Here is a 25,625-nt window from a genome sequence, read left to right on the forward strand (position 1 = left end):
ATAGAAACCTATAAAAATCCCCAAAAAAGTGTCATATTTAAAATACCTTTCCATCGAGAAGGATCGTACAAACAGTTGTAGACGGATACACGAATTGTCCTTTTATCCCCAAAATAGATAGCGTTCTTTCTTGGACCATGTTCACCTAATTTCAACTCTCTAGGACATTTTATATAACTGACGAACGGACCAACAGACGGCGGACAACGACCTGATATTTTAATGAATACCTTTCCGTTTCCTTAACAATGTCATGTTGTCATATTGTTAGGTGTTAGATAACACTGTCGTATTTAGTTTTTATTTTTTCATAGCACAAACCACAAAAAAATCTCTTTTTTATCTCATATATATATATATATATATTTATTTTTTCTTTAATGATAGATTGAAACATGTCGAGACCTGAAGAAAGCTCCGAAAGTATACGAAATGGAAATCATATTTCCATGAGATATCGTTGAAAATTTACTTTGATAAATAGTTCTCAATGTGATATTCAATAACAATTATCTTTAAATTTTGACAGGAATGGATGTATGGGGAAGTAGAGGATGTCGGAATGTTTAGAATCGCGTGGAGCATATTGGGATGATAGCAATGAAAACTTTGATCTTCATTTATTAATTTATCATAGTATAAGTTATTCAAAACTAATTAGGACTGATACTTAAGAAAGTATAGAAAAAATTTTTAAAATTGCGATACAAGCTAGATTTATTATACGTGCTAATTCTTCTAATTACGCATAAAATATTTTACCAACAAATACCAGCAATATTTCAAGTTTTTTGACCATACCAAAAGTAAAATTTTACTTGCTATTTATTTTTGCCCAAATTTTAATTACCTAATTATATAAATGCTACAAGACCTTAATTATAAACTGAAGATTTAGGTAGATTTGAAAGAGAGCTTTAGTACTTTACATACTACGTACTTACTACACGTACTACGTAAAGTAGTACTACACTACGTAAGTACTTTACATTACAAGAGATAGGGAAATAATTTACATTTTTTAAATTTTGTTAGTCCGAACAAAAATTATTCAAATTGATACAGAAAACGTCAATTTTAATTTCTTTGAAAATTGCAGCTAATTTCAATACAACAACTTATATCTTTTCCACAATGGTTCATTTCTGTCTGGTTTCAATATCTGTCAGTAGTATCTTCACTAGTAGTTGTACACAACAATGTGTCTTATACGTATATGACTATGCAACCCATTGGATGTCCAAGAGCTGCACATCACTAAGAGAACATGTTGAAACACTGCAAGAGTTATCGTTAGGTCTGGTTTACCAATTTGTTGGAGTGTGTTGGGCTTCTGTATCAGTAGTGGTAACAGTTTTTGCAAGCCTACACGTGAGGAACTTTATTCTTGCTGGTATTGGTAGCACCTTCTTTTATCCCAGGTGGAAAGATGTGGACAGTGTCTAACCGATGGCGCAGTGTAGCGGGTAGCCTACGGCAGTACTCGCGAGACCACCGAATCAAGCAATGTTAAGCGTGGCTGCTGCTTGGATGGGTGACCGATGAGCGATCCTGTCTTTACAATCAGCTCACCTGCCCGGCCATTGGTGGTGATTCGCAAGTCACCTTTAATCCGTTCGTCCCTAGGTTAAGTTAGCCCTAACTTCGGCTGGCAAAATAAGACTTTGTAAGATTCTTTATTTACTTTTTACCCGTCCCTATTATAGATGTACGGATTAGGGTGTCGTCAAGAGTCAGACCTAATCTCCTATCCTGAATATCCTGTCACTCCGAAAGCAGCACAGTGGTTCTTTAAGGACTAAGTAGAGTGAGAGGTTTCCTCGGCTTCTAAAAGAGAAAAATATGGTCTTCTTTATAGTAAAAAAACGTAGATATTGCAGTACTTTGAAGGTTGACTTAGAGTAGTGGAAATTTAGCGGGGTTCAGTAAGGCTCAGAATCTTTGATTCACTAAAAAAATACTTAATACAATCATCACAATAATTGTATGAAGTATTGTGGTAGAACTGCTTAAGGTTCTGATCGTCACGTCGCATTTGGTAGTGATGGAATATTTAAATTACTTTACCAGTCTGTTTATATTAACAAAATTCAGGACTAAAACTACGATTGGCCAACTTGAAATGGAGTTATAAAATCAATTGGAAGTGATTATTATTTTCAATGCTTGTTTCGCATTCCGATTGAGTCTTATTACCTAGGAAAAATTAATTTATGGTAATCGTTACAAGGTTTCTTCCAAAAACTGTTAAACATCCTGCGATTTTAATACTTTATTACTTCATTAATTTAACTTACACTTTTAAAATAATAGGTGTACGCCATTTTACATAAGTATCATCTAAAATGCAAAATTTTCATAGTGAAATAAAAATTGTTAGTCGTTGAAAATGATGAAAAACGCATTTTTCCTAAACAGGTCTTAAAATATTACAAAAATATTCAAACTGTTATGAGAAAAGGCCTATTAATATCATATACTTATCCAGATATATACATAGCAACATCCGATAGTAAAATTAATTTTATTTTACGGAATTTCTACATTGCAATGTATATGCATTACTTAGTTATGTAAATACACAGATTTACAGAGTTTGAAATATGTTGTAGGTTAGGATCAATGGATATAGCACACTTCCAGGTTTGCTTATTGCAATCGCACTAGCGTAAGGTATTCTCTAATGCGTGTATTAAATATTTTTCGTCATCGTATTAAAAAAAGCTTTTCTTCTTAATATATATATATATATATATATATATATATATATATATCCTTTTTTGCTTTATACTGACAAAATCGATAATTGTTGATGACTGTGGAGTCGTGTTTTTGAAAATTGGAATTGCTTTTCAAATTTTGAGGAGTGAGGAGAAAACTTCTATGCGAAATGACAGATTAATCAATACAGTCAAAGGTCTCACAATATGCTTGGAGCATTGTTTGATGAGCCACGTTGACATTAAGTTTGTATCACTGGACTTTTTCGATGGGGGCTGCTGAATGATTCTATCCACTTCTTCCTCAACGACAGGTGTCAGGACCATTGAGGTTACTGGACTCTGTTTGGAATGGGGTTTACTTGATGTGCTGATGGACGAGGGACCTGCTCACAGGCTACAGTTGCAAAAAAACTTTGCTAAATTCGCCACCTCAGTCTCAGCATCCATAATTCAATCTCCAATTTCAATTTGGACTTCTTTGACTTTATTCTTAATAATGCCCCAAATGGTTTTTGAAATATTTTTGGAAGAATTTATAGAATTTAAGACATAATATTCTTTTACAGCTTGAATAACTTTTCCATAAATCTTTTTACAGTTCCGGAAAAAAAAGACTTTAAAGTTTTATCGTATCTGTTTCTGTTGATTTTGGAGAAAAATTTGGGTTCTTCTGACGAAACAAGGATTTCTTTGGTTATCCATTTATTTGTATATTTTATGACAATCTTTGACAATTTGTGTAGATCAGCAAAGATTAAAATTAAGACAATTGTCGAAAATTTTGAACTGTTACTCTACAAATTGAGAAGGATTAAAAAATTCCCACTTTTCTTTTGCAATTGAAGCATTGAGGATGACGATATTTTCCGGCCCTGTGTATCTTACTTTTTTTTAACAGTTTTAGGCTCGCGTTTGGATTTTTTCCCGCTAATTATGTACAGTACAAACATTTAGATTTGCGCTCTAACAACACTCACCGCCCACCCACCGCTCGTGTCGTGGCCAAGGCCTTGTTCATCTCGGTCAGCCAGAGAGGTTGGTCGGCGAGATAACTGAGACAACAGGAAAATGGGAGTGGGGGCGATGGCCTTCGTGCACGCACTGCAGTCGGCGTTTGGGTTGTCAGTCTTGTTGTAACCGGTAGGCTGTCAGTCGGCGGTCGATATCAGACGCGTTCTCTTCTGTAGTGAAACATAGTCGATGGTCAAGTTATTAGGTGAGTACTGTTAATTGTTTTGTTTGTGCCCAATCCGCATTACGAATCTTTAAACAATTGCTACTGTGATAACACAAGTCAATAAATATAAACAGATGAAGTATTGCAGTTATTACATTAAATGGTAATTTGAGGTACGATTGAATACTTACAAATACTTGTATAGTTTATTTTATTGAGTCATTACGAACCTCCTATGATGTAACGCCATCATATTTATATGCATTAGTGTAAAGTGAGGTACGAAAAAATCACTTAATAGTATATAAGTTATTACTGATTTACGATTAATTTTATGCAATGTCACACTTTTATACTGGGTACTTGAACATAATACTGGCTACGTACTCGAAGTAGTTCATTAAATGTCAGCCTCTTAATTATATTACCACTGATTTGAGTACTGACAGAATTAAGGCGCTTTACGTTTCCTCTAGCAACAACAGAAGTATACCGGGGAAGTTAAAATTCCGAACCTTCCTCTATCTTTCGTATTTTGAATATTTGTAATTTTTTAATGTTGTACAGTTTAACAGTGCAATTTTTGTTAGATCAATATTGTTTTTATTATTTAAACCTACACCTAATGTGTAAATTAATATTTTTTCTATTAAAGTCTGACGTTTGGCTGACTGAATGTTTCTGAGCTGAACATTGCAATGATATAAGTTTTAAATGGACACTGAGTAATTTAAATTGTTAAATAAAGTTATATTTAATGTCTATTTCCGTATTCCTGTACGTGTCCATTGCCTTGTGAAATTGTCCGCTTACTTCAAAAAATTGTTTTTCAGTGAGTTATTTTAATAATAAATTATAATTTTACTCTCGTTAAGAATTTATTCACGCTATAAAACGCGTTTGACACTAAGCAGCGTCTAAAACGGGTTTTAAATGCTTTATGCGTAGGCGAATTTTAAACTTCATTTGGCAATCTGTTGATAAGATGAACTCTTGCCTGGGAGGGCAAATGTTCATGAAATACCGTCTTGTGTCTCCTGGTTCGGTAGTTTTCTCTGCCTCTTGTCTTGTACGAGTGAACATCCCGTCCGTTGGTCAAGGTAGTCTAAACATACAACATGGCGTTATTTCTAAAATGTAGAGACTTGGCAGAGTCAACAGTTGAAATATTTTGAAAACTGGCCTCTGCATGACTCTTAATTTTAATTTTGAAATGATGCGTATCGCCCGTTTTTTAAGCTTGAGCGCTCTCAACAATTAGTAACTTGCACATGCACCCCACAGCACTAGTCTGTAGGCGAGATGTGGACAGATAAAGTCATAATAAGTCGTCATCATAACCTGAGTAGGGCAGTATTTAGCTAGACACCTCAAAGTACAAATGTCAAGGGCTAATTTGGAGCAAACGTAACCGATATGAATATTCCATGTCAAACCTTGATTCAGGTAAATTCCAAGGATTTTCGAGGAAAATACCTAGTATAATATGGCCTCAACTCAAACAAATTAAACATAAATTAATCAAAAATGAACCGCTTGCTGATTGATATTCGGGTCGTGTAGTGTGACGTGACAGAGCCACCACCGTCTGACGAAACGCCGCACAGCGTGCCATCAACTGACACGTGAGAAAGTGGCATTCTCATCAGTACGTGTATTGTTTTGAAAAGGTGGTGACGGCGCGGCGAGGGGGCGGTAACGTAAACAACATAGCGGCCTCCATCACAACAATCACAAGTACTTGTACACTGCTATTGTTACATGTTTCTGTACGCAAAGTTCGATTACGAAACAATTGTGCAGTTTCAACAGAAGCAATAGTCATTTCTTTCTGTAAACATTTACAAAATCCAATGGTGCAGTGTTATAATCTAAGAGCCGATTGCCGATCTGCATTGTAAAAGCACAGAACCAGGTTTTCTTTCTCGAAATCGATAGAGAAATCGTCCTAAGAAAGAAAGTAACCGTTAACCGCGCTACTTTTGATGAAGGGTTTAAAGCATGAAAAGATAACCCAAAACCAAAAATTTTCTTAGCTTGAAACACATAAAACTCATCGTTAGACACGTAAATAAGTGTTAAATCATGAGAAGATAATCGTAAACAGACCCTTAAAGTAGTGACTTTCAGTACCAAGAAAAATATACAGGGTGATTCAAAACTAAACGGCAATCTCTCGGGAGCTTATTCTATAGCTAAAAACAAGTAAAAAAGTTCATATAACCATATGCCCGGAAACGCTTCGTTAGCGAGTTACGCCTAGCGAAAGATTTCGCCCGGATATCAGAACCCTTGGTGAAGTCAGGCCGTATAAAAATGGTAAAGGTAGTTACAAAGATACAAATACGATTGTTTTTTATGTTTTTATATCTGACACATTTATTAAAATTCGTCCCAGAGCTGTAAATACAATACTTTCAGAGATATCTTACGTAAAACACAAGAATTGGTGCAAAGAAATAACACACTTTGTGTTTAACGTAAGATTACTTCCATAAATGTTAAATAAAGGTCATTTTTTTCTTAAACAGATTTGTAGAACATTTAATTCTGAAAAGATTCATGTGAATTACTTAGGAAAAAAATTAATAATAGGTATTGAAATTTAGCTTTATTTAAAAATAAAACAGACGCACAAAAATGCATATTCTTATCTGCATAAAATATTAACTAATGTTTAGGTTGTGAGTAACAGCTGATCATTTATTCTAGACTGAACATTAACATAAAATGTATTTACCTTTATAAAACTGTAATAATCACCTATAATAGTTGCTCCTCCGTTGTTAGCAATGCACGTTTTCGCACGACGAATCCACTCTTTTCTAGCGCGTTTCATAACGTTTGGAGCATTCTTGATAGTTTCTGCCGCCTCTGTAATGCGATTACGTAACCCCTCTATGGTGTTAATCCGTTTTGAATAAACAATTGACTTCATCCAACCCCATAAGAAAAAGTCTGCTGGCGTGAGGTCAGGAGAACGTGGTGGCCATTTTACTGGTCCATTTCGACCAATCCATTGTCTACCGTATGTATCATTTAAATAGTTTTTCACATCATTAGAAAAATGTGGAGGTGCTCCGTCGTGCATAAACCATGCATTTATTCTGTTTTGAACAGGAATATCTTCCAAGAGGGTAGGCAGGTTTGTTCTTAAAAAATTTAAGTACGCTACTCCATTAAGTCGATTAGGGAAGAAAAATGGACCAATCAAATTATCACCCAGAACACCAAGCCATACATTGACTGAAAATGTATGTTGAAAATGCCTCGTCGCAGTTTCATGTGGGTTGTCGTACGCCCAAGTATGGGTATTACGAAAATTTACAATTCCATTTCTAGTAAAACAGGATTCATCAGTAACGAGAATACGCCGAAGAAAATACTGATGTCGTAAACAATTTCTTCTTAACCAGCGGCAGAACATCTTCCGTTTATTAAGATCTTGCGGTAATAAGTCTTGAACACGTGTTATATGGAATGGGTACAACTGTGCTTCATGAAGTGTCCGCCATACGCTTGACTGGCAAATATTTAACTGACGTGATAATCGTCTGGTGCTTGTGGTTGGTGATAATTCTACAGCATTTATTATTGCTTGTTCATTATTATAGTTCCTTGCGCTACGTTGACGACCAGTATCTATTCGCTTCGGTTTAAAGCTACCAGTTTCTCTAAGTCGTCTCTCCACAGCTTCAAATGTTTTGCGATCAAGTGTTCTTCGATGTGGAAAAGTATCACGATATTCCTGAACTGCAGCTTAACCATTCTTGTTAACTTTGCCGTAAATCAGTATCATGTCCGTATACTCTTCAAACGAATACATACCATTTACATTATCTGCCATTATTTACTAAGATAATTACATACACTTTTATAAAAATATTTAATAAAATATTTTAAAAATAAATATTTAATAAAATATTTTATACACTTGTATAAAATATTTCCAAATAATCACAGGATCTCACAAAATACAATCTTCACACGCCACAATACAAAAACCTCCATAAAGGTTATTCAAATATTACTTCATGAACTTAATTGTTGATCAGCTGATATTGCCAACCTTTGCAAAGAAAATATGACGATAAAAAGTGTTGAATAAATGATCAGCTGTTACTCACAACCTAAACATTAGTTAATATTTTATGCAGATAAGAATATGCATTTTTGCATCTCCCGAGAGATTGCCGTTTAGTTTTGAATCACCCTGTATAACCTGAGAAAAATTTAGCTTTTTATATTTTTAATCCTTTTGATACCCCACATTTCGACCATCAAAATTAGCACATCTAACTAATGATCGCTTTCTTGAACAAATCCCTTATCTATTTCAATGAAAATGCAAGGTGTGTGCTTATACATTGCAAATTAGGCCTCTACTTCTAAATTACTACTATTTATATTGTGACAGTGTATGAGCCTTGGCATTCAGGGAATGAGATAAAATGGTTGTTAGTATGTCAAAATTCAATAAATCTTCGGTTTTCCTGAAATTAACCTTTTTATGTATTAAGGGCAAGTGTAACTTCATTACAGGACAGTAGATGTAGTGATAACTGCAATAATATAATTTAGTGACACCATAATTAAATATTTAGATTTTGGCTGAAAATTTACATACTTGCTTAACGATTTTAATAGGAAGGTGTATTGTAATGAAAATAAATTTAATCTGTAGTCGATTGGAAAACTAAATAAACGTTTTTGTATGACTATTTTCTTCCCGTGGTGGAGTAAAGGGGGGGGGCAAGTAATACCTCCCATCGTATTTAGATATCAGGAATATTGCTTTAAGTTGTGGTTGGAGTAAAATATTAAATCAACATAAACTATAACAAATGTATTACTTTAACTATACTAATCGAATCTCTGAACAAATTTACGAGCTCACTTATGAACAGCGAATAAGTGTTTTGTTGGTTCTAAACGTACAGTAATATCACTACTCCGTCCGTTCATCCGTTAGCAAATTAATTGAGTGCTGTGGATGTACCTAGTACGCAATATAATAGTACTGTGCCATCACTTTAGATTATGTAGACAGAACATAAGCCGCAGTGAAGCTTTTGTATAAAACTTAGTGTCCAATAATACAGAGGTAGTTGTTTAACACGTTAAGCTTTCAGTCCATTAAAAATAATCTTTTACTGGATTGCCTAGGCTGTATAAGCCAAACTATTATCTACACTATAAGTTTAGTGACGTATACTAATCTGTTGAATAGACAATAGAATATAATTATTAAAAAATAATCCATTACATTTTACATTTACGTTCAAGACGTTAAATATATTTCTGGTATGTATCATTACAAGACCCTGAAAAAGATATAAAGTTGGATCACGTTATAAAGTATGAGTTTTAAGACAGATAACTATATTATTTCCATTTTAAATCGTTTCTTAAATGGCAATATTAAAATTAAATGCTTCTTCATAATAAATAGCAGCCAAAATATATGTATGAATTTCGCGGTTGTCTTTTTAGATGCAATCTAAATATGACTCGCATGAAAGAAGCACGTATGAATGGAGTTTACAGAGAGAAACATTATTAAAGTAAGGAGCTATGGAAAAGCTGGGAAATTCCTTGGTAATAGTACGTTTTAATACGCGCGAGGCAAAGCCGAGTGTAAGGCCCTGCAATAGAACTTTCGAGCAAACTATTGAACGATACTTTTCATCCCAATGAAAAAGATTACACGAAATATTTTAAAAGATTCTCATCATTTAAACAACAAAATAATTAGTGTAGCTGTTGGATAAATCCGGATTTGATATACTGAGAAATAATTTTTTACATAAGGAAACTAATGTTTTGGAGAGGCTAGCTAACTTAGCTACATGACTTTCGCAGGTCTCAGCTGATTTAGAAAGTAGCTCATTACCATACAGAGTGATAAAAAGGATATTTAACAAAAGAAGGGGGAGAGTGAGACGGGCAACACGACGAAAGAGAGATTAAGGGAGGGAACAGAAGAGGGAAGTAGGTTGATTAGGACAAAATAGTTGATAGGTGTGGGGAGAGAGGTATCGCGCTTGGGTACTCCTTTGCGCTTTACCACAGTACGGAAATCTCATTCTGGATCGAAGAAGTTGCAAACCGGGTGTGCAGAATAGTAGTTAAAACATGGCAGCAAATTCACTGAGCTACATATATTGGGGGGGGCTTGCTGCTTGGGGGCCTGTGAGGGTGACGAGTGGTGCTGCTTGTAGCGGTCATGTGGTCAATCGGTGTGTTAGAGTGATTGAATGTTTCTTCTTTCTTGCTCTTCATTTTGAATTATCTTGTATTTATCATAAGATGAATAAAGTTTTACTTTTGTATTTTAAGTATTCATTGCAATATACAGATTTTACTTTAAGATAATTTAATTTTGTATAGGTCAGGCATTTTTGTTTTTTTATTTAAAGAATAAGTTAATAATTTACCACAAGTGTATTAAACTATTGTAAATTTTCGGTATAGTACAATATGAGGTTGAGTAGTAGAGAGGGCTTAATAGCACTAACTCCGCCTCTTTAATAAAATAAAGGCATTTTTCAATCATTGATTCATTATATTGCGCTACATAACCACGATTACCATACAGTAAAGTTATTAAATTGAAATAGAGAACTATAGATAAATATAGGCACAAAATAAGAACTACGAGATGAGGAATAGCTCACTTTAAAGTGTTACATAATTAGTTGAAACATAATAAGTTTAAAGAATATTTAACGAACGAGAATTGAACATTCAGAAGAGATTTTACGAACGACAGTGACCAGAAGGACGGGCTGCCCTTTCAGGGTTTCACTCCAAAATTCAGAAAGTTTTTACAAGAGGCACATACAAACGCATTGACAACCAGAAACTTGCTGCTTTTTGACCTTTTGACCTCAAATCAATAAGAGTTATTTCTTGGGTAAATAAAATCCTTTGTAACAAGTCTCAGATTCCTATAAACTTTCTTTAAAAAAGTTATTGGACGGACGGACAAAAACAACGGTTCCATGAAGGCCCTGCCGAGTCCTTAAAAATTATATAACAATTTCGCTAGGCAATAGTACGTATTAGAAAATGTATTTCCTTTATAAAACTGATAGTCCACAATAACTAAGCGACTTCGCTTGTTAACGCATAATGTAATATATGCATGAATTACAACTTTAAAATCTTGAGGTTTCGGAGCATTTTTTGTAACGATTTTAAAGTTTCATATTAAGTGATTGCGATCGCGTAAAATAACTCATACATCTATGAGTTTCATGTTAGTGTACCTATAAGGGAAAGGAAGATGTAATTTACTGAAAACGAATCTTTTTATAACTGAATTATAACCAAGTCTTGTTATATATCTTAAAAAAAACGTAAAAATAAAACAAAAACGTTGAACTAAAATTTGAATTAAACAAAAGAAACTAAAATATTAACGCCAATCATATTTTGATGGTGAAATTGATAATAAACTATAATGAACAGATCAATATATGAAAACCTTTGAGGAAAATAAACAATTAAACCTGTATATTAAAAATAGATGAATAATATGTTAATGGAAAACAAACAACGAGGTAGAAGAAATGTAGGTGTTGGAGATTATTAAAGTGATAAGAATTCAACATTCAGTAGTAAAATGCTACACGTGAATGATGTAAAGTACAGTATCTAAGTACAAGTGTAACAAAACTAAATTAAAATTCTTTTAAACAAATGAATCATTTAAATTTGAATAACTAAAGATATACAAACTACGATTGGACCGAACTGAGGCATACATGAAGCCTCAAAATCTCCCTTCCCATCAACCTTTATCATTATTAACTCCATTTTCCTTATCACCTTTCCTATTAGCGCATAACGTTGATTAATATGTCTACGCCCATGACAAAAGTAAAATAATCTTTCCCAATCGGCGGGAAGAAGTAGGCAGATTTGATGACAATTGGAATATTGATAATAATATGGTTAATTTAGAAAAACAGGATTTCAAATTCAATCATAAAACATACTTTTTCACCAAGATAGAGTTGTGAATTTTTTAAGTCGAACAATTGTAAAATTATTGGCCAATAAATTTGGCGGAGATATTAAAAGATCAAATTTTGTAAATGCGGACTTTTTCCATCATTTATTTCGGCAGTATATATGAAATCCTACCTAAAAGGACACTAATAATCACGTTTATTTATATCTAAAATATTTAGGATGAATGAATGCAACCAATCAGATTTAAAGTGTTAATCCACCAGATTGTATAGAAAATCTTTTAGTCGTGAAATCTCATTAATTTAAGCAGTTTTTTTCATATTGGAAAACTAGGAGAAATAATCACTAGGTGCCAGATTTAGACTATAGGGTGGATGGTTGAGTTGTTCGAAACCACACTCACGCAGGGTAAAACGATACTGATGAACTGGAGCGTTGTCGTTCAGAACTCCTTTGCTTATCATCCCTCGTCTTTTTTCCAATATGGCTTGTATCCTAGGTATCCCAGAGAACTGTGGCTGACTCACTTTGGTCAGAAAACTGATTTCTGAGTTCTAAACTTCCTCGGTGGTAGAGACCCCCGCCATTGCACGGGCTGCTGTTTACATAAAAATGATTAAAAATGAATAGTTTAAAAGAAACAAGTTTCAAAAATAGTTTGTTTACTACTATTGATAGTTCAGATTTAATAATAGTACATCAAAACATCCGTAGTTTAAGGTCTAATTTTGACAATTTTTTAGTGTTTCTTGAAAGTTTGAAAAGAAAGCCTGACATTTATTATACTAACAGAAATTTGGATAAGTGACAGTGAGGTGGGTCAGTACAATTTGCCTACTTTCTTGTTAAATGTTCAATGTAATAATAAGTACCGTGCGGGGGGCGTGGCGGTGTTTGTATCCGACCAATTGAATTGTGTACGTCAGGTTAAAACAACAATGGCGACGGCAGATGTCGTACACCTTCACTTCAATCTTGAACGGGGCATAGCTGTTAATCTTTTAGCAGTTTACAGATTACAGACGTTCTCAATCAATATGTTTAATGACGAATTTCAAAACATACTAAGCGGTATAAAATCTGAAAATTTTATAGTGAAAGGGGATTTAAATATTAATTTGTTGGATACATCTATTAGAAGTGTAGAGGACTATTTAATTTTAATGGCAAGTCATGGACTCAACTCACTCGTCAATGAACCCACAAGGGTAAATAATCATTCAGAAACCTGTATAGACCATGTTTTTTGTAGAAGTAAGTTTGATAGTTCTGTTAAGTACACAGCAGAAGTCTTGAAGATAAATATAACCGATCATTGGATGACAGTTTTGGTATTAAATATTAAAAATACTTGTATATCACGTAAAACAAAAAACTTTTTTGAACATGTTTCAGTAAATTTAAATACACTTAAATTACTTATAAGCCAAGAAAACTGGTTGGAAATATACAACTGTACTTCAATATCCGATGCATTTGAAATGTTCCTGATTAAAATTCAAAGTTATGTTTCAGTCTCTACGAATTGTGTAAACGTTAGTAATAAGTTTTTAAAACCCTGGGTCAATGCAAGTATTGTAAAAGCCGTTAAAGAAAAAAATAATTTGTACAAAAAAGTTGTCAAGCAGCCTAATGATGTGAATTTAAGAAATAGGTACAGGATTATTAACCAGTTTAAAAAACCAAATAAAGCGCACTAAACAATTGTATTATTCAAATGTTATAGAGTCAAACAAAACCAATACAAAAAAACAGTGGAAAACTATAAAGGAATTAGTAGCGGATAAAGTTAAAAACTCAGGTGTAATTCTGGTGAAAAACTACAATGATATTATAACTTCAAACCCGAAAGAGGTGTCCAACATTTTGAATAATTTCTTTTGTTCAATTGCAGTAGACCTGAGACAAACAATAGAAGCAGAAAACACTAATCCCACTCGTATGAATAGTTGTCACCAAAATATCTTTCATACTGTAGCGATAAAAGACTCGATGTATGAATGAAAGAAAAGTGTGCGCTGGACTATTTGTCGACGTCATGAAGGCGTTCGATACAGTGGATCATCGAGTACTTTTAAATAGAATCAGGCATCAGGGGAATTGCTTTGAAATGGTTTTGTTCTTATTTGACAGATAGAACCCAAGTAACTAGAGCTAATAAAACTTTTAGTGAAGTAGGTAAACTAGGTATAGGGATACCCCAAGGATCAGTTTTGTCTGGCCCTCTTTTTCTAATTTATATTAATAATTTGTGCAATGGTAATTTCAAGGGCAAGATTGTAGCATTTGCGGATGATACTGCTTTATTTTATAAAGCAGACTCACTAGCACAAGTACAACTGAGTATGCAACATGATGTAAATGCTTTAAGATGGTGGTTTTCTAATAACTTCATGGTAATGAGCCCTAAAACCAAATACTTATTATTTAACTTATGTAGAAAAGTATCCTTTATTTCACCTGTTAAATACCATGTTTTGAGTTGTCATTCTAATAATAATATAGTGTGTAATTGTTCAAACTTAGAACAGGTTGATAGTATTAAATATCTTGGATTACTGGTAGATTCAAAGTTGAATTGGAAATCTCATATAGCTGAAGTTAAGTCTAAACTAGTGAAGTATGTTAGACTTTTTTATTCTCTTAGAACGGTATGCTATACAGGATTGCTTAAACAAGTTTATTTTGCCTTTATAAATTCTAAAATTGAATACGGTTTATAAATTTGGGGAGGAACTTATATTACAACCCTCAAACCAATTATTACTCTGCAAAGACATTTCATAAGAATAATAAAATTTAAGAATAAAATGGAGAGTTCAGCTCCAATTTTTAGAGATTTAAATGTGTTACCGATAAAAAATCTGTATATCTATAAAATATTAAAATCATTTTATAATCAAAGCAGCAGTTTTTACAATGCAAATTCACATTATAGTCAGAGAAGAATAAACGTTCAAGTTCCGAGACCCCATCTAACCTTGTTTAAAAAATTCTATCTTTTTTTAGGACCAAAGTTTTTTTTAATTCTTTACCAGAATATTTAAGAAAATGTAAAATAAAAAACAAGTTTGTTAAAATGCTTCGGCATTTTTTGTTATTAGAAGAAGATGTAGACAGGTTTTACATTACAGTATGATCATTACACTTTTAAATTGTAACTTTATATTATAATTTACCTGAAAATCTGATCAACATTTCACGTATATTCCGTTTTATGTTACTTTTTTTTAGAAGTTAATCTAGTTATAGTTGTTTTAGAGTGTATCATTACGAGGATCTGGTAGGGCAGTCCTTTTTTTTCGAGTTGCTGTTTCTTTCTGTGTACTAGTGTAATTCCCGAACAGGTATTTTGTTACCTCGGGCTTTATTGTTGATTTTAGTTTAAGATCTACTGTATGTAAAATGTAAAACTGACAACAATAAAGAAATTTTTCACTCAATTCATTCAATTACCCTGCGGTATTCAGATTTGAATTCACTGGAATCTGCCATGTTTGTTGAGAAGCTGCAGAACTCAAACTGAACCAAATGAAGAGATATCATGAGAGCGTTACCAAAGAAAGATAAGAAAGGAATCAGCCTAGGAGATAATTCTAGGATGCTTTCTTTAAAGCTTTATCGCAGAACTTTTTGATCCACACAAACAAACATTTTCACTTAAGTAAGACGTTCCATATATTTTATATTTTTATATTATTATCGTATCAAGACAACTGGTATAAGATTATGTTATTACCGACGCAAATAACAGGCTGTAGAAGTTTTTTTTAAAATTCGTTATTGAATACGAACTCATCTTACAAAATTTGTTTTTGTTTCAGGATGTTCATTGAGATCTTAGTGGGGTTGGCTGCTATCTTAGTGTCACTTTATTTATATCTTACACACAAATATGATTATTGGAAGAAAAAAGGGGTTATATTTATCGAACCAAAATTTCCTCTTGGAAACCTCCATGATCAGTTCTTTGGAAAAGCAGATTTTGGGACTATAATGCAAAGGGAATACACCAAGTATAAAAAAATGGGACTGAAGTATGTCGGGTCCTTCACTCTTCGACAACCAACCCTCATGCTGATTGACCTGGATCTATGTAAACAGGTTCTGTCGAAAGACTTCAATCATTTTACTACTAGAGATTTTACAGTTACGACTCATGAATATATTTCTAAACATCTGTTTGCCCTCGAGGGCCAAGAGTGGAAGGAAATGAGGACAAAACTGACTCCAACATTCACATCGGGGAAGATGAAGAACATGTTTCAGCTGATGGGAAGATGTGCGGACCAACTCCAGGACCACATCGAAAAAGTTGTCCTACAGAAAGGAGAGTTTGAGGTGAAGGATCTGATCGCCAGGTTCACCACAGACATCATCGCTACTTGCGCTTTTGGGCTGGAGGTCAACTCCATCGAGAACAGGGACGATGAGTTCTACAAAGTTGGCCAGCTTATATTTGTATCAACACGAGAGTTTTTCTTAAAATTCATGATACACCGAGCTTTTCCTATAATTGCAAGAACACTTAAATTGGACATGTTTCACCCAAGAATATCAGAGGTTCTTCAAAGAATCATGAGCGATACTATCGAATACCGCCAAAAACATAACGTTGTAAGGAATGATTTTGTCGAATTGCTTATGAAAGTGAAGGAAAACAAAAACCTTGATGATGAAGATGATAAAACTTGCACCGAAGCAAATACTTTCTGCAAACTTACGAACATAATTAAGAATGGTCATCATAGTAATTCAAAAGAACGTAAGTATGAATTTTATTCAATACAATAAATATTACTGAAGTAGAACATAAAAGAAAGTATAAATCATATAATGTAGTTAACTTAAGTGGTAACTTAATTAAAAGATAATTACCATTTATAAAATTTAATTGGTTGTTTACTGAAAGTGTTAAAAGTACTGGATTGGCAGTACTTACAATAACGAGTTTGCCAAGTTTATAATCAGTTCATTGTTGCAGAGTGATTAGTTAAAACTCTATTTTAGTTCATTTAAACCAGCTACAGAAGATTAATGTAAACATTAACTTTATTGAACATTAGAGCAGATACAATGCTGTTATACATTCATGAACAATCTGCACAGAAATCATAAATTCTTTTAAAATCGTGCTTTTTGTTGCCAGAGCTGACACTTGAGGAAATGACCGCGCAAGCGTTCGTGTTCTTCGCTGCGGGATTTGAGACTGCGGCTTCTACCACCAGCTTCTGTCTGTATGAACTGGCCAAGAATCCATCAGCACAAGAAAAACTTTCTAGAGAAATAGACGAAGTGTTGGCCAACTATGACGGCAAGATAACATACCAAGCGCTTCAGGACATGACTTACATGGACCAGGTCGTAAATGGTAAAATTATACTGCCTGACATCCTGTCAACATTGACGGGAAATTAATTTAAATAACATTTAAATGTAAAAACTCATGTTAATCTTTTTCCAACTTAAAATATAAAAGAATATTGCCTATCTTGTTCACAAAGTCAATCACAGGTATTCAACATGAATAGCAAATTGGGTAATATGTTTTATCGTTTACTTTCATAGTCATCTGAATATTTCTAATTATTTTATATTTAAAAAGCTTCCCAAAATAAATGTTTAAAGGTTATCACTTTGAGCCATAATGACCGTATCATCAAAAGCATAATACTCTTATTTTAATAAGGATTTTCATATCCTATTTGTGTTATAAATACAATCTTTTGTAAAGAATATTGTTTGAAAATTTCATTGTGTGTTTGGGTATTTAGCAATTTGATACTTCAGGACAAAAAATCTAATGGACATATTTTAGTACAAATTTGGCATGTATAGCCTATTGCTCATATATAAGAATAACACATAGTGATGTGATCCTAGAAGGAGGTCGAAGAATTTTTCTTCTGATGGCCAGAAGGTTTTATGTCCAGTGGTTTCAGTAATCTAAGCCTTTTACGAACTGCAATACGTATGTTGAGATTGAATTGTTATTAACAAGAGCTACTTGATATCTTTACTTAATATCTGCTAAGTTAACGTTTAAAAGAAAGCTTCGATCGCTCGTGTAGACGTCGCAATCTTGATCAGACATTCCTGGTAGTTGGAGTTCTCATTATACATGATGTTTCAGAGACTCTGCGGATGTACGCTTCTCTGCCATTTCTGACCAGAGTCTGCACGGAAAAGGTACCAGTTCCCTGGCACCGACCTGGTCATCGATAAGGATGTAAGGGTGAACATCCCTACTTACGCCATCCATCACGATCCCGACATCTACCCGGACCCTTACGAGTTCGATCCTGACCGCTTCTCTGTGGAAAACTCCAAAGACCGACATCATTACGCCTTTCCTCCCCTTCGGCGAAGGCCCTAGGATTTGCATAGGTAATAATAAATCCTTATATATAAGAGTAATGCAGATATTTTAGCTTTGCAGATGCTGTTATTGTTTATTATAGCTACGGAACAATATAAATTTTGTGATGTGTGGAAACATACTTAATCAAATTCGATATGTAAAATTCATTGATATTTTTCATAATACCATAATAAACTTCTGGAATCTCTTATCATTAGCAATATAACTTCTGAAAGTGAGTAGGGGAGGGGGTTGAAGATCAATTTCAATTAACGATTCCATCATGTTCAAAGACAGCAACATAAGGAGAAAATCGATCGCAACTACAAAACTCTTCCCAACTTTATCATCACATCCAGATGACTTAACTATATTCTAAAATGACTTGTTTTAACGTCCTTGCATTCTTTCTTCCGGATGTCAGGACACATACCCTAAGTATGACTAGTGAGTTGTTAAAATACGAGAAGTTTAAAAAAATTGTATTTTTACATTACATTCAGTTTGTTTTTGTTTCTTATTTTTAATTTATATTTTTAAATCAGAGGAAGTTTTTTTGTAGTTTATGATAAAGTTGAATAGAAGGTGAATAGTAATACAGTTTTGGTTTATTTGCGCATGTATTCCAAAAGTTGCTTTAAAATAAGGCATATTAGTTAATGTTTTTTAAGCAGCTTGCTATAAAAATGTTTGTTTATTCAAATTGAGTATTAGATCAGTATATTCGTGTAATAAACTTAACAGGGTTTTTTAGAGAGGAATTAAACATCTCTGATATATATTGTGCTTTAGTCTGTATAATCTTTTAGCCAAATAATAAACAAACCTGATTTGTTGTAGTAATTAATATGAATTAATGTACTATTATTAGCATTTTGGGTTGTTAAAGAACTATTCTCTTTATTTGTGAAAACGTCTTTCTCTGTACACTGCGGCATATCAAACATTAATGTTAACTATACCGCGAGACGAGCTATTTACAGTTGATTTGTTAAGTACAGTTTATCAATGTTCTTTTAATATATGTCATAATGGATCATAAATATGTGCAACAAAAATTATAGTTTGAATATATGATCGTTGGTGTCTCATTTTTGACTGTTATAGATTTTAAAAGGAGACCATTATATACTTTTTTTTAACTTTTTTTGTGAATGAACAATCAGTCTTGAAAAGCGGAATTATAGCGTTCAGTTGTGCATACAAAACAACACTGCAACCTTTGGGGGTAACACAAAAAGGTCATTAAGTTTGCCCTTGGTAAGAGTCAATTGTACTCATCAGATACGGTGTTCAAAGATCTTAAAGTTTTTGATATTAGGAAATTGTGTGTTAGACATCTGTTAACCTATATCTTCAAATATTCAGAGGCCCTTTAAGATCAAGTGACACCAATATCAAACGAGGAATGCAGTTAAACTGAGATTTCGTTTTCCAAGACCTCTTTAAACCTATTTCATTACTAGTATTTTCTCAACTTCGCACTAATTATAAAGAAATACACTATAGCCACTTCGGAAATTTGAAGAGTACATACACATTGTCTATTTTTAAAGTTACAGTAAATGATTTGTTGCTGTGTATAGGAAGGGTAAACTCGCAGTGTAGATAACACTAACCCGGGTATCTGATCCACCACGTGGTTGTTCTGTGTGTGTGCGTGATATGGGTATGCGTGCGCATGAGTGCAAGTCTGGTTGCAGGGTCTGAGAATGTGCAAGTCAAAGGACACAAAATGGTAACAAAGCCCAACTCCAACAGTCATCTCTCGCAGTAGACTAGACCATCGAATTACTCTTGCGCCCCAGAACTCGGCATTTGCGGTTAGTGATGTGCCGCTCCTGGACATATAAGATTACATAGATTTAAGTGACACACCGGGTTTTGGTGTACTCAATGTGGGTTCACCTGGGAGGTTCAACTCTTCGGCACTTTGGAAAATGATGATAGATTTTCTCTGAAACCTCGAAGTTGTTATCAGCGTTTTGTATAGCCACGAGCTTTAACACTGTGTGCCACTAATGCTTAATTACATTTCCGTAAAGTAAAACTGTTTCGTAAAGGCATCTAAAAGAAGAAGAAAATTAGGTACAACATTTATTTTAAATTATTTTACAGTTTATGTTTTAGATTAGTATAATTTAGATTTATTTCGTATTTAGGCCTGTAACTTCATTCGTTCTTTCTTTGTATATATATATATATATATATATATATATATATATATATATATATATATATATACAAACATATATATATATATATATATATATATATATATATAATTTACATCTCTGATCACTCATTTAGTAGGCTAATTAGTAGACATTAAATAAATGAAACTTTACTCCTTCGTCTAGAATCTTCCTAGGAGCATTGTAATACATGTATTATCAATATACGATTTTTAACGTTTTAAGAAAAATATAATTTTATTGTACTTTATTAAATTAGCTGAAATTATTATATTTATTTTTAAACTTATTTTATTTCACGACTTTATGACCTTACGTACTATGATGTTTGTAACAGCATGGACTTTTAAAAACAAAATAAAATTTACGCCTAATTCTAGGTTTTGGCAGGCCAAGTATTTCATTAAAACTTTCTGGATCTTCTAAATGTATCCATTTTAAGTATTATTTTCTTCCAGGTTTGAGATTTGGCAGGCTCCAGGTGAAAGTCGGTCTGGCCGCCATATTGTCCAAGTATCAGATATCTCCAGCTCCAGACACTCCCTCCAAGCTTGAGCTCAACCCTCTGATCGCCTTTACTACTGCCAAGCACCCTTTTAGTATTAGAATCACTAGAAGAAATGAATAATTTTAAAATTTTTTGAAACCTTATATGAAAAGTATACTAATTTTAAATTGAATTGTATATAAAAATACTAGAGTAATTTAAATACGGTTTATAAGAAGTTTATTGCATTTTTACACGAATTATTGTTATTTAGTACTCTTATTGTTATTATTACATTTATTTTCGAACTTTGAAGCAGTTTTATTTATTTGTACCAAAATGGTTTTCAAATTTTTATTTTGCAGCCCAAATTGGAATGCAAATTAACTCCTTTAAGAGCCGGATGTACCGGCGATGGCCATCCTGATTTTGGGCCTTAGGACCGCCCTATTACGTTCATTTTGGAGTAAAATGTATTTTAATCAGGTAAATATTATTTAACAACCATCCCAACATAACCTAATTTAAGCTGAATACATTAATGACCACTTGTGGATCAGTACAATATATATATTGTTACATCATTCCAACCCCTATGGGTGATTGATTCTAAAGAGAGCAAAAACAGCATAAGGCATATACGATATGTATGGGTGTCAAGTTTTATTTTTATGTTGTTATAAACAAAAACTTGTGGATCTTTAGAGGTTTGTAGCCCATTTTAATTCCTATAGATAGTTAGCTTCATGGATTTATTTTGTTTGTTGAGAAAATTTCTGACAAATTTCATCTATGTAAGACAATGGAAAGAAATAGCCAACAGTATACTTCTAACAGAAAGCACTCCTATTTAGAGTTTAAGTTCAAATAACATGACATCTAAAACCTAAAAGGGGTTAAACAATTTCTATTTCAATACCTATAGGTGGTTGACTCCATTCAAAATATTAATTTTGTCTGTTAAGACCATAAAGCACACGTGTGTCAAGTTTTATTTATCATCGGGAAGTTGAACAAATGTATTTGTTATTTGAAACCTATTTCAGCTTCTATAAACGCGCGATATTCATGAAAATGCTTTTTTATATTCAAGCTTTGAGGCATATGGAAAATTGAAAATTTTATATATCGGAATGTTGGAAAATTAGTTTAGCTGCTGTATATGTTTTGTATAAACATATACAGGGGATACACAAAGAGGGGATACACAATAAACAAAGAGGGATTTATGAAAAATGTTCAAGGTAGTTAAAAAAAGGTTTAATTCTAGCTAGGTAAGAAAACATAATCGATATTTTCTATAAAAGTTAGAGATCATAGTCGATTGAACATTATCAGCACTAGAGAACGTAGCAATAATGACAGTCATGTTGGAGACTTATGAAAGATAAATTTTTAAAGACCAAGAGGAGCAAGAGAACAATTTACTAATGGACCTAGGAATTAGATCATATTGAAGAGAAGTAATATCTGGGGAAGAACAGGGTAAGGAAGAAACTTGGGAAACCGATTTCTTCAGAACCAAGTTCTTCTTGTACCAGAGAAACTGAAAAAGAAAATCTTGCTGTTTTGTTAACAAAAGAAGGGTGGAACACTCATAGAGACAGTATACGAAAAATACTGATGATCGAAGGTTTACTGCAAGATATTTGGAGAAGGAATAGGAGGTAGAGCAGTGGTTTGTGAGGTGACAAATCATGGAGGAAAGAGGAAATACGAAAGAGAATTTACTGAAGAAGAGTTAATAGCCGTGATTAAGCAATTAAAAGATACCAGAGCACCTGGCATCGCTAATATCGGGAAAAGATCACTGACCAAGTGGAATTGACAAGCTGATGTACGGAAGAATTAGAATCTCTCTACTGGGTCTATGGTACATAATATAAGAATATTAATGGTATTTATGAAAATTGAGTAACAAGACCTAAGTAAAGAACATCGTACAGACTAGTATCGTAACTACTGTATCAGAAAAATGTTGATAGATAATGGTTAAGGAAAAACAAACTAAAATGTGAACAATATAAACTGATTTAAGGAAGAGGAGTACACTTCGCTATATAAAGGTAAGTACGATGAGCAGATTCAAGAGAAATATGTGATATGTTGGAATTCTGGATTTATTTTATTTTACCATTATTATTACCTTTTTGTTATTTTTCCTTGTAATTGGTATTAGCCAAACTTATCAGATTTATTGTGAGTATAGGTTAGTGAATGCCAACTTTGTCTATTGTATTGTATATTTATGTATGTGTGTATATATATGTAATGTTTTTCATTATATGCCTCTGGACGTTTTAGTCCGATGCAGACGTCATGGAAAGCAGCTTGTTGGCTGTAATACAGTTTTTATTTTATTACGAAAGGACTCATTTTATTTTATTTTTGTAAATTGTTTTGTTTTTCGTTACGCTGGCCAGCTTCTGGTTTTTGGTCAGTGTATTTGCAAAGAATGTAAGTTGTTTTGTATTTGTTTGTAAATGGTGGAAAATAAAGTATTTAGTTTACTCAGAGAGTAGCGGTGCTCCGCAAAAGAATTGTGAACTGAGAGTCGTCAATTGGGAAATATACAGGATCAGGATATGAGAGTTGCTAGCAGAGAAAATGTAGAAGTGTGAAAAGGTGGAAGATGAATTTTATGCATAGTAAGCAGCTGAACGACAGTCACATTTATTTAAAGAAAACTAGCTGTTTCTCGCGGCCTCGCACGCTTTTCGTAAGTTTTGCCCGTGTATGAGCATTTCAGGTTTAAGTGAATTATACTTCCAACGCCGATATAGAGTTTGCCTGGTTGCCACGATCAATAAAATGTGTAAAGTGTATGTTTATAGTCATTGCACGTGAAGATATACTTTATTATAAAGTGGTCTAACATGTAAGCTTTAAGTTCAATCATAAATTTATTTTAAAGGTAAATATACATACAAAATTTACTTTACAATAATGAACGTATAGAGGTTGAAATCTAGATATGCTAAATGTAGTCAGTATTCTAATTAATTGGCAACATCTATAATGTCTTCTATCTAAAAAATTGGCGTATGCCATCCTATTTATTACTCCCATTCTGGCAATTTTATCGTCAGGAATCAATTACTACATAATCCCCATTGTTGTATGGCAAATGTTTTAAGTATATGATGTTTGATAACGGGCGAATGCACGAAAAGACTAAGTGGAACATACGTCTGACAAAGTTTTGTGTTCTGGCTGACTTTCCATATGTATGTTTTTTAAATTCGTAAAAAGTTTGAGACAGAGTGTTCAAATTTTATACACATGCTATGATATGAACTTTCTATAACTACTAAAGAAAAGAAAAGAAATTCGTTTTATACAATAAAAATTGCATCTGTTCAAAATCCAGGATGAAAAATTTCATAAAAAAAGAATGTTTACGAAACATATTTAGGTTAGCTAAAATGTCTATTAAAATACGAGAAAATTCACCCCAAATATAAACATTTCGCTTATTTCAATACCGTTTTGACCCTAATTTGTAAATAATGTACTTTTACAGAGAAAGAGAGCATTCATATTTACCAACCTTAAGTTTACCAATCTCAAGTTTACCAATAGCTTATTAGAAAGTGCAGTTTTTGTATTAATATAGAAGGAGGACACTTTGAGCATTTGCTTCAGTTTTAAGATTTAAACCTTTTCAATATTGCTTATAACTGGGTTACTGATATTTCATTTTTATCACAAAACTTAAAAACAAAAATAACACTAAATAAAAAAATTGCCATTAACACGAGATTTGTTTTGCATATAAGTAGTATAAAAATTTGCATTGGAAAATAGTTAAATAATTAAACAAAACAGTAGCCTACTTTTTATACAATTATATCATAGCGTTACCTAGTCTAATTACACATATTCTAAATCTAAACATGGTATCTCTATAGCAGTAATTGTTTTACACATTAATGAAAAAAACTATGATATTTCAGGGTTTGTAATAAAATTGTTGCATCCTTTTCCGTAATAAAATTGTACACATTTAGACAATTTAAATTGATTTAATAAAAATTTCAAGTTTTCTTCAAACTTTGAAAACTCTGAGATTAAAAATATTAAGGTTAATATTTTTAATCTTAGATTTTGAGCGGCTGCTTTTTTACAATATAAATAGTAAAACGTTTGTTTTTGTACAGAGAAACTACTTTAATAAAATATGTTTATATTTATTATTAAGTCTAAGAGAGGACTAAGTAGTTCTAACCTAACAATTTTAAAATTGTTTATACTATTCAGATTTAAAAAATTTAATTTAGTTTTAAATACGGTTTTTTTAACACTTGTTTTAAATGGTTTATAAATAAAAAATATTTTCTAAAAACCATTAGGATAGATAGGTACAAAAGCGTTCTCGGACACATGTTTTATTACATTTTTTTCAATATCCTGAACCGATTCCCAAAATAGCAACTGCCCGGTACGAAAGACCTAGTATAGGCAGAGAATAAGCAACAATTTAATTTATTTTAGTAGATTTAACTGCGAAATGTGATAAATGCAAACTCAAGGAAAATAGTGAATAAAAATATTTAATTAGTAAAATTACGTGTGGATTCGTCATTACGATTTATAATTACGAAAGCTCAGCACTGTTTAAAAGCTCCCAACTTACTTCACCGTTCTGACAAAAGCTCTAATTTATTAGTTATTACTTTTAAGGGAGAAATAAACACTTCTA

At 32.8% G+C, this 25,625-nt stretch overlaps 1 pseudogene; it reads left to right on the forward strand.

Annotated features, from left to right (window-relative positions):
- The first annotated feature begins 3,784 nt into the window (after positions 1-3,784).
- On the forward strand, positions 3,785-21,238 carry LOC124359480 (annotated as a pseudogene).
- The last annotated feature ends 4,387 nt before the right edge of the window (positions 21,239-25,625 follow it).

Source organism: Homalodisca vitripennis, chromosome 4 (genome assembly GCF_021130785.1).
Source record: "Homalodisca vitripennis isolate AUS2020 chromosome 4, UT_GWSS_2.1, whole genome shotgun sequence".
Lineage (NCBI taxonomy): Eukaryota > Metazoa > Arthropoda > Insecta > Hemiptera > Cicadellidae > Homalodisca > Homalodisca vitripennis.